Here is a 14,365-nt window from a genome sequence, read left to right on the forward strand (position 1 = left end):
AAGATATCATAAACACAATTAATTTTATAAAGTACAAATTCATTTAGGAACACAGCAATAAAGATAAATATGCAACCCTGCATCCTTTGATATATGTTAGGCACATAACACATGTCGTCGTCTCACTCGTTCAATCGTCTCCGACTCTTCGTGACCTTATGGACCAGTCCACGCCAGAGCTCCCAGTTCCTTCAAGGTCAAGCCAGTCACTTCAAGGATAGCATAACACACATACTGGCCAAAATTATCTTGGCTATGGAGGTAGAAAACCTAACAGACCTTTCTCCCTCCCCTGCCTCCTAACCCTATGGTGAAAATTGAAACAGCGTTCAATTAAATGGGCAAGAACTGGCAGCTTTTCAAAACACCCAAATCAGCAACCTCAGACATTGCACTAGTCTCGCCCTAGCGAGAAGCTCTTCTCAGTCACGTTCAGCAGGAAAACTAAACAATACAGAAATACAATAACAAACAGCAGAAAAATAACAAAGTATATTCTTTCTCTGGACTGGGAAAGGTTTTTAGATCAAGGTCAGGAGCAAGGGAATGTGACGAGCAATGACAGATGGGGAAAAACAAAAATGAAGGGAACATCCTGACGTTGTCAAAAAAAACATGAAAGGCAAGTTCATGGTGGCAGCTCTGGGCTTTTGGTTCCTTCTGTTCCTTTTAAATGTTTCTGATAGAAGAGAGAAGGAAGGAGAAAGAGAGAGACTACATGAAGGAGTTGTTATTTTAGAGAGAGGTTAATTTTTCAGCTACTGATTTTTCAGTTGTCCCTCTGCAGTTGAGGATCAGCAAAGAGGAGATAAGGCAAGCATTTCTTAGATAGGAACTTCCATAGAAAATGATGGGTTGTGGAAGGGTTAGATGATTTAGCAAACAAGAACCTCAAAAGAAAACATTGAACTGCATAATGGGTTTAGTGTTGAACTAGACTCTTGCAGTGCAAGGTTTGACTCCTTCCTCATCTATGGGAACTCACTAAGTAAACTTTGGCAAGTCACACCCTCTCAGCCCCAGAGAAAGGTAATGTCAAACCCACTCAGAACAAAAATTTTCCGAAGAAAGCCCCATGATTAATGTTTCACAAGCTGGGAATTACTTGAAGGCACACAATAGCTGCATCAAAATAACTGTTAACAGAAAACTGCCAAAACCAGCAAGATAAATCTAATCCAGTACTACCTGTTGACAAATCTATACAATGATCCCCTTTCATATCCCAACATTTGTTGGGCCCTCATATCTCCCAAACTACTTCACTGATTGCTATGAAATTTGGACACAACATAGCATTCGAACTCGTGTTTTAAGGAATTCACATACCTACTATCACAAACCTGTCAACCTGAGACAAGTAAAAGCATGCCTCTTAGCAACGGCCAATCAGTCTCCTCCTCCCTTTAGCAACCGGCATGGGCGGGGCCACAAGGGATGGCTAGGCCCACCTCCTCGCCACTCAGTTCGGCATGGCGACTTACGTGAAGCCAAGGCTCTGTGGCCTAGTCACAGAAAGGAGGGATACTGAGAGTAAAAATCCTGTTCGTGAGCCCCAGCGAGGTGAGCGAGAGATACCACTACTTATTATATTATTATAATTGTATTACATTATTATTATATTTAATTATTATACTTATTATATTATTATATTATATCATATCATATTATAACTGTATTATAGTATAATTATACTGTTATAATTGTATTACATTATTATTATATATCATTACAATATTATACTATATTACACTATGTAACACTATGATTTTTGTTCCTAGGTTTATCAACGTCATTATTTCTTAGGGCTCTATCATAAAAACATGGAAAAAGGTTTATTGAGCTGCAAAAAACATATTATTATATTATAATTATATTTTTATTGTATTTTTTCTGTGTCAGGAGAGCCTTGAGAAACTGCAAGTCACTTTTGGTGTGAGAGAATTGGCCGTCTGCAAGGATGTTGCCCAGGGGACACCCAGATGTTTTACCATCCTGTGGGAGAGTTCTCTTTATATATCTGTAGAAGGTCCAGGGTGCGAGAAAGAACTCTTTTCAGCTTGAGGCAAATGTGAATGTTACAACTGGCTGGTTTGATTAGCATTGAACAGCCTTGCCTTGCAGCCTCAAAGCCTGGCTTCTTCTTGCCTGAGGGAATCCTCTGTTGGGAGGTGTTAGCTGGCCCTGATTGTTTCATGTCTGGAATTCCTCTGTTTTATGAGTGGTGTTCTTTATTTATTTTCCTGATTTTAGAGTTTTTTTTATATTGATAGCCAGATTTTCAATAATAGGGGGAGAAGGCACTGGGATCGCTCCTTGAGAGGGGCCTATGGCCTTTCCCAGCAGGAAAATAACACATGGGCATGGCCAATAGGGAAGCCATGCTCCCTGTCATTCTCTCAAAGAGGAGGGCAGAGAAAGAAAGAGATCTATATCCATTCATCTATCTATGTTTACACTCAGAGACAATCTTTAGAATTCTGTGATTTACATCAGGGCACAGATTGCTTACAACAGTGTGGTCCAAACTTTAGTTACCTGAGGGCCAATCAAACTTTAGTATAGGAATGAGTGAAGCTTCAATATGGCTGTTATATGGCCATTTCTTAAAAACTTAAAGCAGGAAGAAGGGTAAACGATTTTTTTTCCAAATGTTAAATTAAAATATTTTCCCAGTAAGAAGAGCAAGGACCAACAAAAATGAACCAGTTGGACCATGCTGGCTTATCACATGGACAGTAATATGTTGCATGTTCCAGAGTCGCCAAACCAGACAATATCCATATCTGCACAGGCAATGGATCCACCACAAATATTGCCTACCCACAAGCATTGTGAAATCACATATGTCTGAAACCTGCTCTATCTCCAGCCTTTCTTTCCCACTGAACCAGACTGGGCCACAGCAATGTGTGGCCAGGTACATCTAGTAGAATAACATAGGATATTTGTGATGATATCTTTTATATGAGGGTCTGGTTAACTTTTATTTGTAATTGATGCTGTCAACGGTTGTGATTTTTGCTATTTTCCTAATTTGTATGATTTTTAAAATTTCTTCTCATAGAATGGACTGGTGCATTGTAACCTTTAAAATAATATTTATTAACAAAATACAATGCTGGCTGGAGTTGAAATGGTAGCCATTTTGCGGGAAGGCTGCTGTAGGGAGTATACCACTAGATGGATTTTCAGGATGCTAAGAAGAACCTCTGGGCACCCCAGGCAAGAGCTTTGGAGGATTTGTAATGCCTGTCTTTCACAGATTACCCGGCCCTGTTTTAAAGAATTAGGTACCAACTAGACAGGGAAAGGATTGTAACTGAATCCTCATGAGTGGGTTGTTAGCAGCACTCAGCTTATGTTTATACGGCCCTAAGTGCTTGCCCCTGCTGACCCTTTTATCCTCACTAAGCCTGGTTTCCAGAACACACGCTGTGTATTTACAATCTCTCTCCTCCTCCTTCTTCTCACTCTCCTTCCTGCAGGGTGCTCATACCATGTTGTTGTTAACTGCTGCCAAGTACGGTTATCTTTTCAATCTTGCCTGTCACTCAGTAGTTTATGATTGTTTTAAAATGGTAAGGTATCGGACTGAATTTTCCCTCTTCTTTTTCTCACTTGCACTCCTGCCACATGTAAACATACCAAATGGTAGGAAAAGATGCTTCCTCACAAAGCTATGGGGAAACCTCTCCAATTTCTCTATTAGAAATTACTCTTCCTACGAGCAGCTTTCTATTATACAGAGTGCATCTACACTATAGACCTAATGCCATTTGACAACAATTTAACTGCCTTGGGTCAATGCTATGGGATCATGGGATTTGTAGTTTGATGAGACACCAACAGTCTTTGGCAGAGAAGTGTAAAGACCTCCTAAAGCAGTGGTTTTCAACCTGTTGGTCCCCAGATGTTTTGGCCTTCAACTCCCAGAAATTTTAATAACTGGTAAACTGGCTGGGATCTCTGGGAGTTGAAGGCCAAAACACCTGGGGACCCACAGGTTGAGAACCACTGCCCTAAAGCTTTAACTCCCAGAATTCCATAACATTGAGCCAGGGCAGTTAAAATGGTGTCGAACTGCATTCAATCAAAAGTGTAGATGCACTCGCAGAGAGGGTTTTTTTCCCCCCCAAGGAACAGCTTGTCTCCCATCTTTGGTGGAATGACCAATGTTCTATGCACTGTGATGAAACAATCCTAGTCAAGGGAGTTCATGCTTGCATTGGAAACTATCATACATAGCTAAATATTATTTAATATTACAGATATACCTCCATTATCAAAGGTGATGTGTTTCTGGGCATTACTTCTTTAACAGAAAATTTGGTGCCAGAGGCAGAAATAATATGGAATAGGGTAAGAAGAACAGTTCAACATGTTTCAACAAAATTTTCATTCAAAATGAATGAATGCAAATTACATGATACATACTACTGAATCTGGATTGTTTATATGATATGCAATTTGTGGTGTGTAGGATGAGACATTCAGACTCGAATATCAAGAAATATCTAATTTCATGATATTTGATTTTGAAGTGCTGAAATATTCAGGCTTTGACTGCTGAGCCCCAACACCAAATTGTGTCAGTGGCCAGCCATGCCTTCTACCAACTCTGTATGGTAACAGGAAAACATTTCCTACTGGCTTTAGATACAAGGGAGTAGCTATGAGGGTGGAGAGGTAAAATTGGAGCATTGCTCCTCCAATAAAAATTCAGTCCCCCTTCAATGAAAAATCTCTCTGGTTCTCAAATGTCTAATACTGCAATGATTTAAAACTTTATTTGAGCATTTAGAAATAGAGCTTAGGCTTTCAGAGAAAATAGTTGGGCAAAATTATCAAGGGAATACAAAGATAGCAAGGGTTAAGAATTCTTGCTGTGAACAATTTTGAGTGCCTCACTTTCTGCAAGGCCTGGAACTTGGAAATTAAAATAAAATTTCATTGGGGGACAGATTTTGTATTTGAGGGACAAGGCCTTCATTTGGCCATAACTTCATCCCTGAGTAAATATAATCATTGTATTGTCAAAGGCTTTCATGGCCGGGATCACTGGAGTGGTGTGTGGTTTCTGGGCTGTATGGCTGTGTTCTAACAGCATTTTCTCCTGATGTTTGACCTACATATGTGGCTGGGATATTCAGATGATCCTCTGAAGATGCCAGACACCGATGCAGAGGAGAAAATGTTGTTAGAACACAGCCATACAGCCCAATAACTACACAACACCCTACAATAACTGTCTCTGTAATTTCAAAGCAAGACTACTGTAGTTCTCTTTATGAGGATTCTCTGGATACTGTGACTTACTTTCAGGGAAAGGCAGCTGGTTGGAAGGGTAATTACTGCTGTGCTCCTGCAACTGGCATTGACTTTTTAAGGTTCATAATAGCGTTGTTTAAAAATGGTTCCCCCTTACTTCATTATTGATTTGATAATGATAGAAACACAATGCTTGCCTTCACTCAAAACCATTCCCTAGTCCAGTTCTCACCTCTCCCTTGAGTCTGTGGCTGCAAATGCCCTCACTATCCATCATGGGATGATTACAGTCCACTTGCAAGTCGTCTATGCTAAATTTGACCTGTCTTTCAGAGCAGACTAACCATGGTGTAAGTAGACTTGTTGCTTTAATTTATTGATTGAGGGCAAAGCAGTTGTTTCTTCAAATGTGAATACCCAGTTAGAAGCAGATTTCTTATTCAAATCCTTGAAAGCATTCCTTGGAACAAACAACATGAATGAGCAGAGTCCTTATCCCAAATAGCTATGCTGAGTGATGGTTGTTAGGGCATTATCTCTGGAGTTAGAAGGGAGAGAGGAAGAGGAGGAGGAGGAAAGGAGGAGACCACTTGTGAGTTATTCCCCTTTCTCCACCACAAATAAACACAGATGCCAGAAAAGATCAGCCATCTTGACACAAAGCTCATCTTTCCCTCCTTCCCACTTGTCTTCGCCAAGCGAGACTGTTTTAGATGACAGCTGTGGAGGGAAAAATGCTTGAAAATGTGGAAGGACAGAAGCAGCTGAAGACATTTACAACCCCTTAAGCTCCTTGGTGCTTTCTATCACTGGATTTGCTTTTGTTTAGAAGACAAGGCAAGGAAAGCAGACAGCTGTTGCCAGGGGTGCTTGAAGTGGTGATGTTTGCTACCATAAAAGCAAAATAAGCTCGGTATCATTTCCTAACCTAACAGCTTGTGATTTCTGAGTTGTTGCTATTGAAATCACTGTTTGTTTATAGCATTTTTGCTTACTAGTGATAATGCCAAACATTCCAGTCTATAGTATCTCATCTTTCCATGTTACCTAAATTAATAGTTATAGTACCTGGTAGTTGTTTCGACACTACACCATGCTGGAAAAAAATCATTCAATTGACTTGTCAGTTTCCATTCAATCATTAGCATTTTCTTTTGTGTCAGGAGTGACTCGAAAAACTGCAAGTTGCTTCTGGTGTGAGAGAAGTGGCTGTCTGCCAGGACGTTGACTAGAGGATGCCTGGATGTTTTGATGTTTTTACCATCCTTGGGGGAGGCTTCTCTCATGTCCCTGCATGGAATTGGAGCTGACAGAGGGAGCTTATCCGCGCTCTCCCCAGGTTGGATTCAAACCGGCAACCTTCAGGTCAGCAACACAACCTTCAAGTCATCAGTCCTGCCAGGACAAGGGTTTAACCCATTGTGCGACAGGGGGCTCCAATCATGTCCCTGAAGAAGATCTGAAAAAGAAACTAGAGAAATGTTTCAAATGCTCAATGCATTACTGTTTTTATTGATTAAATAGCCCAGTGTGCATTGGTATGTAAAATATTGTCCAGTACATAGTGTGGGAGTTTCAGTTTCAGAAATATCTGAAGCTCTCCCACAAGGATGGTAGAAACATCAGAACATCTGGGCATTCCCTGGGCAACCTCCTTGCAGACGATCAATTCTCTCACACCAGAAGCAACTTGCAGTTTCTCAAGTCGCTCCTGACACGAAAAAAAAACACTCTGAATGTTATTTCTGTCCTATAAGTCAGTCTGTGCCACAGTACTGCAAATCCAGGGGATAAAAAACATGACTTCATGCAGTTTTTGTCTAATTTGTCACCAGAATATCCTATGTATTTTTTGACAGTGTTCAGATAACTGATGAAGAATTTTAAGTTGTCTCATAAAATTACACTTCCCATGAATCCTGGACAAGGCATGAAGTGAGCATACAAAATCAATAATCTGTTGATAGTTTATTCAGAGCTCTATATAATCTTAGTGAAAAATAAAATAATTAAATCCTGTTGGCTATGGGAGCCTTGTAGCCCCAAAATAACTTCTCCAAGATCTGGTTCTATTTCATGGGTCTTAGTAATTTTCCTTACAATATTTTAACTTCTAATATATCAGTTTTTTAAAAAAAGTTATCCTGGAAAGACCTCTTGTATGCCCCTTAACGTAACCTTACAAAACAAATAATGTTAAATCAAGTCTGAATCCACATCGTATTTTTAAAAGATTGCATGACTACGTTAGACAAGATTTTGGATGGTTATATAGTGTTCAGGTCCAAATGGTTGTTTTCATAAACTTGCTAATTCTTTACTGATGAGTTCTGACGTATTCATTCATTCATCCTTCCCTTACAGAATGCCTTGGGGATCTCTAGCAAATACTTCTCTGCCTTTATCCACATGGCTAGCTACCCATTGGCAATACTCTGAGGCCTTATTCAGGAAATTCCTATTAGGCAGCATGTCAACACCAGAAGAATATGTTCTTGTAGTAACTCCAGGATAGTAGGCGGAGTGGAGGGGAAGGGGAGCAAGGAAGGCATGGTCATCCCAAGGGGCTCCACTATTTCATCTGTGACTTGTACCTTCTATGAAAATGGCATCTTGTATTGTTTGGTTTTCAGTAACTTAACTGGTTCCTTTAAATGTACTGCAGCTCCAACAATGGTTTGCGATAGCTGTGTCTATAGTTTGGGCAACCTAAGTTGAAATCAAAGTTTGTGGCCATGATCCAACAGAGGGGCTACATTAGGATAAAGTTGCACCAGTGTGCTTATGCCTTGTATTTGTAACCCCACTAATGAATTGCACGGTTGCACAAGTAATCATACCTCCTGCATCACATCCCAATGTTTGTGCAGTGCACCATAGTCAATAGGCCCCAGCCAACATGTGCTTGGGGACAACACTTGGGTAACAGTTACAGTAATGTCTAATTGCACTGCCATAATCGGATATGCTATGTAATGCTTGTGCAACATCCTAGAAAGTGCAAATAACAACATAAGGATATATATGCCATTGTAGATTGTTTGCAGGGTTCTAGCCTGGATCCTTTCCTACTGCTTTACCTGCAGAACAGGTGGAAAGATTTTAATCTTGAGGATCAAACTAACCAAATTAAAGGACATTTCAGGTTGATTGCTAATTCATTATGAGTTGAATGTGTCACCAGTTGAAGGGCAACTTTGTCACTGGGAAAGCCAAGGAGCATACCAAGCTGACTGGCCTGCTGCCTTGGGGAGTGCTTTTCAAGGGACTGGCTCAGCTTCTGTTCTGCCTTCCACCCAAACCCACTCTTATTTAAATGGGCAAAATTTCAGGAGGGCCTCTTTGGAGGTCTGGTAAAAGGTAAAGGTTTCCCCTGACGTTAAGTCCAGTCGTGCCAGACTCTGGGGGTTGGTGCTCATCTCCATTTCTAAGCCGAAGAGCCGGCGTTGTCCATAAACATCTCCAAGGTCATGTGGCCGGCATGACTGCATGGAGCGCCATTACCTTCCCACTGGAGTGGTACCTATTGATCTACTCATATTTGCATGTTTTCAAACTGCTAGGTTGGCAGGAGCTGGGGCTAACAGCGAGCGCTCATTCTGCTCCCGGAATTGGAACCTGGGACCTTTTGGTCCACAAGTTCAGCAGCTCAGCGCTTTAACGCACTGTGCCACCAGGGGCCCCGGAGGCCTGGTAGCTAGAGGCTAAAACTAGGAGGTCCAAAAGCATAAGGATAAAATGGTAGTTCCATATACAGAAGTGAGCTAGTCTAGGAATTCAATTTCAAAACTAAATATCTAGCATTAAGAAAGGCACACTACTGTGTCCTTCAACAAAAGGAAATGGCTGATAGGCTGCCACTGCTGCCTCCTAACATCTGATGCCTAAAATGGTTGCTTTAGAATGGATCTACACTGCCATATATTACAGATAATTAAATCAGATAATCCACATTATCTGCTTTGAGCTGATATAATCCAGTTAGAATCATATAACCTGGATTGTATATGGTAGTGTAAATGGGGGCTAATTTGGATTTTCTGAATTGACTATCTGGATTATCTGGCAGTGTAGATCCAGCCTAACCATCTCATCATAAGGACAGATTTTGACGACATATGCTGGCTTTGTCCTATGTCACCCACAGAGCCTGCCGGCTCCCATCAAATGATGCTGGCATGGCTCCATGGGTGATGTAGGGTGGAGCCGGTATATGCCACCGCCACGGTAACACAGAAGGTTTCCCGTGTTGCATTAGAAACAATGGAGGGAAGCTGTGCCGTCCACGGGATCAGCTGGAACAGGAGCCGGGTGATGCAGTGTGCCAGGTTCCCTATGCCCCTTGACAACGTGGGGGGATTCCGGCGGCCAGGTGACAAGGTTGCTTGTCTACCTAAGAGTAGAATAGACACCGAGGTTTATGAAGCAAGAACTACAGAGGCATTCATTCAGAATAATCTATTGTGCTGTCTTTTGTTTCTCTCTCTCTCTCTCTCTCTCTCTCTCTCTCTCTCTCTCTCTCTCTCTCTCTCTCTCTCTCTCTTTCTTTTTTGCATCTTACCCCCTTCCTTTCTTTGCAACCAGTCTGGGAAGAGCTCTGAGCAATAGAAAGGGGGAAAAAGAGGAGGAGGAAAGTCATAAACATCTCCTCTTTTCACAAAAAATATATTTCCTTGTTTTTCTTTGACATGGCTGCCAAAAAAAACTTATTTATTTCAGAACAAATTATCTAACTGGCTGCATGCACATTTGCTTGTTTGTTTGTTTTGTGTGTTTGAAACCTTTCCCAGCACCACACATAAGAGGATTTCTGCACTGTTGAGATAAACAAACTCCGGCAGTGGATAGACTTGACTGGGTCCAAGCAGGAATTGAGCCATTTGACATGCCAAAATGTCGCCACATCTTGTAGTTACCTTCAGTGTTCCCACCCATGTGCTGTTCAGATGTGACATGGGAATGTGTTGCTGTGAGGATGCTCACAAATCTCCAATATTGGAGTGAGATATCTATGACTAGCCAGATGTTTTCAGATTCTTGCACCATCAGCCCTGGCTGGCTGTGATGACCAACAGTTGGAGTGACTGAAACATTTGGAGCAACATAGATCCTTTCACCCTTACTTTAATATGGTCTGTCCCACCTTTTCACAGAACTATAATTCCCAGGAACTCAGGGAAATAAAGATCCTGATTAAACCTCTTAGGGCACATTTGTCCTTAAACAGTATTTATGTGGCTTGTTTGTACGAGCCCCAAAACCTGGAATCAAACCCACAGAAAGAAAGGAAAAGCGAGATTAAATAAGGTACCGTAATTGATTCTTGATGTGTGTTTGCAGAGGGAAAGCTTTAGAATGCTGGATGAGTGTCATAATTTTGTCTAATTTTGGTTCAGCCTATCTTTGTGACCACATTTCCCGCTATGAACTAGCACGGTCTCTAAGATTTGCCAGGGAGGCCCTCCTCTCAGTCCCACCTCTGTCTCACGCGTGGTTGGTGGGAACGAGGGAGAGGACCTTCTTGGTGGTGGCCCTCCGGCTCTGGAACACCCTTCTCGGGGAACTTAGACAAGCCCTTACACCACAACACTTTAGGCAAGATTTAAAAACTTAGTTTTTCTAGCAGGCATTTGATAACGTTTAGACAGTAACCAGAACTCATTGCCAATCACTTAGCAATTTATATCTACATTTTGTGCATTCAGCTGGGTAGTAATATTGATTTCATGGATCCTTTAACTGATTCTATTTTAATAGAGGTTGTTTTATCCTATGTATATATCTGGTTCATGCAATGTTAGTATTGTTTTCATGTTTATGTATTTTATGTATTACTAGCTTGGGGTCCCGGCGGTGCCCGGGTTATTAGTAGACGGCATTGAGTTGTTTGGGGATGTGAGGAAATATCACTTAAGTTTGGTCCAGCTCCGTCATCAGCTGGGTTCAGTGCTGTCTGTATAAGGGTGAACTACAACTCCCAGAGCCAAAGGAGAATCACCCCGAAACCCTGCCTGTATGCTCAGTTGGGCATGATGAGGCAGTGTGCCAAGTTTGGTCCAGATCTGAAGTTGGCTGGGTTCAGTGCTGTCTATATAAGGGTGAACTATAACTCCCAGAGCCAAAGGACCTAGCAACCCGAAAGATAGTTGCATCTATCAAGTAGGAAATAAGGTACCACTTATAAAGTGGGGAGGCAAATTTAACTAATTTATGACGTTGGAATGAGGAAGTGCCGTCACAGTGGATCAACCTATTTACATACTGCCGCCTGACCTTGTTGAAGGAGAGTGCTGTATCCAAAAGACATAGGCAAAAGCTGCTCTGTTTGGAACAGGGAAAATGGCCGCCTCTTTTGCGGCCTAGCACAATGGAGCCAGGCTGCAAGGCCTGAAACGTGTTAGCAAAATGATCAAAGGAGGCTTGGATTGGGGCTTTGGGGGCTAGAAGTGTGCATAAGCATATCATTAAAAAGATAATAACAATGTTCTCTGCTGTCTTTTGAGGAAAGTAGGGCCTTACAAAGAAGTTGAAAGCTGAGGCAAGATGGCGTCTTCCTATTGGGCCTAGCGGCGTGGGGCCAGCCTGGAAGGCCTTAAACATGTCAGCAGAGGGGCCAAAGGGGGCCATCTGTTGTCAGTGGGTTCATGGATCGTAGGGGTGATGTGTGTCAAGTTTGGTCCAGGTTTAGCCTTTCTGGTGGTGGCAGTGGTGTTTTTTATTACCAAAGTGTAGGCCGAAAGCTGTTAACTCTCCCAAAGCTAGCATCGTTCTGAGGAGATAAGTAGGCCGAACGAAGCCAGTTGGTAGTAGTTTTTCCCTCAGCAATCCCAGTGGCCTGTGAAAGTGGCGGCCAATCAGAGCTGGCCCATATTCCGGCCGGCCAATCAGAAAGCTGATCCATATTCCGCCAGGGCAATCAAAACGCGAGCACATATTCCGCCAGGCCAATCAAAATGCTGATACATACTCCGATTTCACTTTTATTATATACTAGCTGTGCCCGGCCACGCGTTGCTGTGGCGAAGTCTGGTGGTATGGGAAATAAAGTATTGAGGAATTGGTGGTAGTTAAGGTAAAGAGTAAACGTTTTCCCCTGACATTAAGTCCAGTCGTGTCCGACTTTGGGGGTTAGTGGTTATCTCTATTTGTAAGCTTGAAGAGCTGGCATTGTCCGTAGACTCCTCCAAGGTCATGTGGTATGACTGCATGGAGTACCGTAACCTTTCCGCTGGAGTGGTACCTATTCATCTACTCTCATTTGAATGTTTTTGAACTTTAGGGTTGGGAGAAGTTGGGGCTAACAGTGGGGGCTCTGTCTGTTCCTCGAATTCAAACCTGCAACCTTTCGGTCCAGAAGTTTAGCAGCTCAGCGCTTTAACACGCTGCACCATCAGGGGTATTATTTTCGTAAGGTTGTGAATATACAATATTTTTGATTGTTTTTGTCTGTTGGAGGGAAGTATGAATGCTGCAATTAGGAAAAATGATTAGCATGTAATGACCTTGTAGCTTTAAAGCCTGGCTGTTTCCTCCCTGAGTGAATTTTTTGTTGGGAGGTGTTAGCTGGCCGTGATTGTTTCCTCTCTGGAATTTCCTTGTTTTCAGAGTGGTGTTGTGTGTGATATTTTATGTGCTTCTACTGTCTGTGACCCTCAGAAAACAGAGGATTTCCCAGACTTTGGCGATGGGAATACTTTGTTGGGAGGTGTTAGCTGGCCCTGATTGTTTCCTGTCTGGAATTCCCGTTTTCAGAGTGGTGTTGTTTATTTAGTGTTGTGATTGTAGAGATTATATTGTTGTGTATTACTGCACCACAGTAATTATTTCATCTTACAGTAGAATCTCAGTTATCCAACATTTGGTAATGCAATGTTCTGGATTATCCAATGTAGTCTGCGTTTTAGTAGTCAATTTTTGTGTATTCAGTGTTTTAAATTGTGATACTTTTTCTGTCAAATTTGTTGTATAACATGATGTTTTGGTGGTTAATTTGTATAATGATTCCCTAATTTGATGTTTAATTGGGATTTCCTGAATCCGTTCTTATTATCCAACATATTCAGTTATGCAATGTTGTGCTGGGATGTTTATGTTGGATAAGTGAGATTCTACTGTATATTTATAATTTTGCAAGGAAGGCGTTTGCGCCATCCCCCGGGCCCTGGAAAAGGGTAAATAAGAGAAGAGGAGAAGGCGCTCTGTACGTGCTCAGGGGCCAGGCGGGAGGCGTGGCGGGGTGAGGTCTGCCCTTCCCCTTTGCCCCTCCATCCCGGCCCTTCCCCTCCTACCGGAGGTGGCGCCGGTGTGGTGGTGGGTTGTAGGCCAGGCAAGAGCGGGCTCCAGTGGAGGCGCAGGCCTGGGGCGTCGCGGCTTCCTTCCTCCCCGCCTCCGCGCTTCCCGATGCCGGCCTCCATGTTCTTCCCGCGGAGGACAGGAGGAGGCCTGAGCAGCGGCGAGGAGGAGGAGGGGAACCGGGCCAGGAAGGCGGGCAACGTGGTGCTCGTCCGCCGCTGCAGGCCCGAGAGGAAGAGAAAGGGGTGGGAAAGGCTGCCCCTCCACACAGAGGGAGAGAGGCAGGACTCGCTTTCCCAGAAGTGCGTGGCGCGGCAATGACAGTGTTGGCGCCAAAAACCAGGAAGGTCCCGAGGGAGGGACCTTTTTGTTTTCCAGGCGAGAGGTGAGGGCAGGGAAGGGTCGGCTTAGGCCCTCCGGGTGTTTTGGAGTAGAACTCCCGATTCGAGGATGGGGAGCTCAGCCTTGTGAGGCGGAGATGTGCCTTCTCCTGCAGAGTCCCTGGCTTCGGCGGTGGAGGAGGTGCAAGAGAGGGAGGGAGGGGAACGGTTCTGTGTGTGTGCGCGCGCGCGGAAAGAGTTGGGAGGACTGTGTTTCTGCGCGTGCGCAGATTGCCTGTTGTGTTTTTTTGGTGTTGTGATTGTGTTTTTTGTTTGATTATGTTGTATCTTACTGGAGGCGGGGATGATGGATTGCGTTGCCAATTTTAGAGTTTGGGGGAGCTGTAGATTTGTTGTTTTGTCCATCGCCGTGATGCCATCACTCTTTTATATATATAGACTAGCTTGGGGGCCCGGCGGTG

At 43.0% G+C, this 14,365-nt stretch overlaps 1 long non-coding RNA gene across 1 annotated transcript in view; it reads left to right on the forward strand.

Annotated features, from left to right (window-relative positions):
• Positions 1–1,431: 1,431 nt before the first annotated feature.
• LOC134296260 (uncharacterized) overlaps positions 1,432–14,365 on the forward strand; it is a 17,344-nt gene continuing 4,410 nt past the window's right edge. Inside the window, exon 1 of the long non-coding RNA XR_010002883.1 lies at positions 1,432–1,563. This is a non-coding gene — a long non-coding RNA (uncharacterized LOC134296260). The remainder of the gene's footprint in view (positions 1,564–14,365) is intronic.

Source organism: Anolis carolinensis, chromosome 2, assembly GCF_035594765.1.
Source record: "Anolis carolinensis isolate JA03-04 chromosome 2, rAnoCar3.1.pri, whole genome shotgun sequence".
NCBI classification, from domain to species: domain Eukaryota; kingdom Metazoa; phylum Chordata; class Lepidosauria; order Squamata; family Dactyloidae; genus Anolis; species Anolis carolinensis.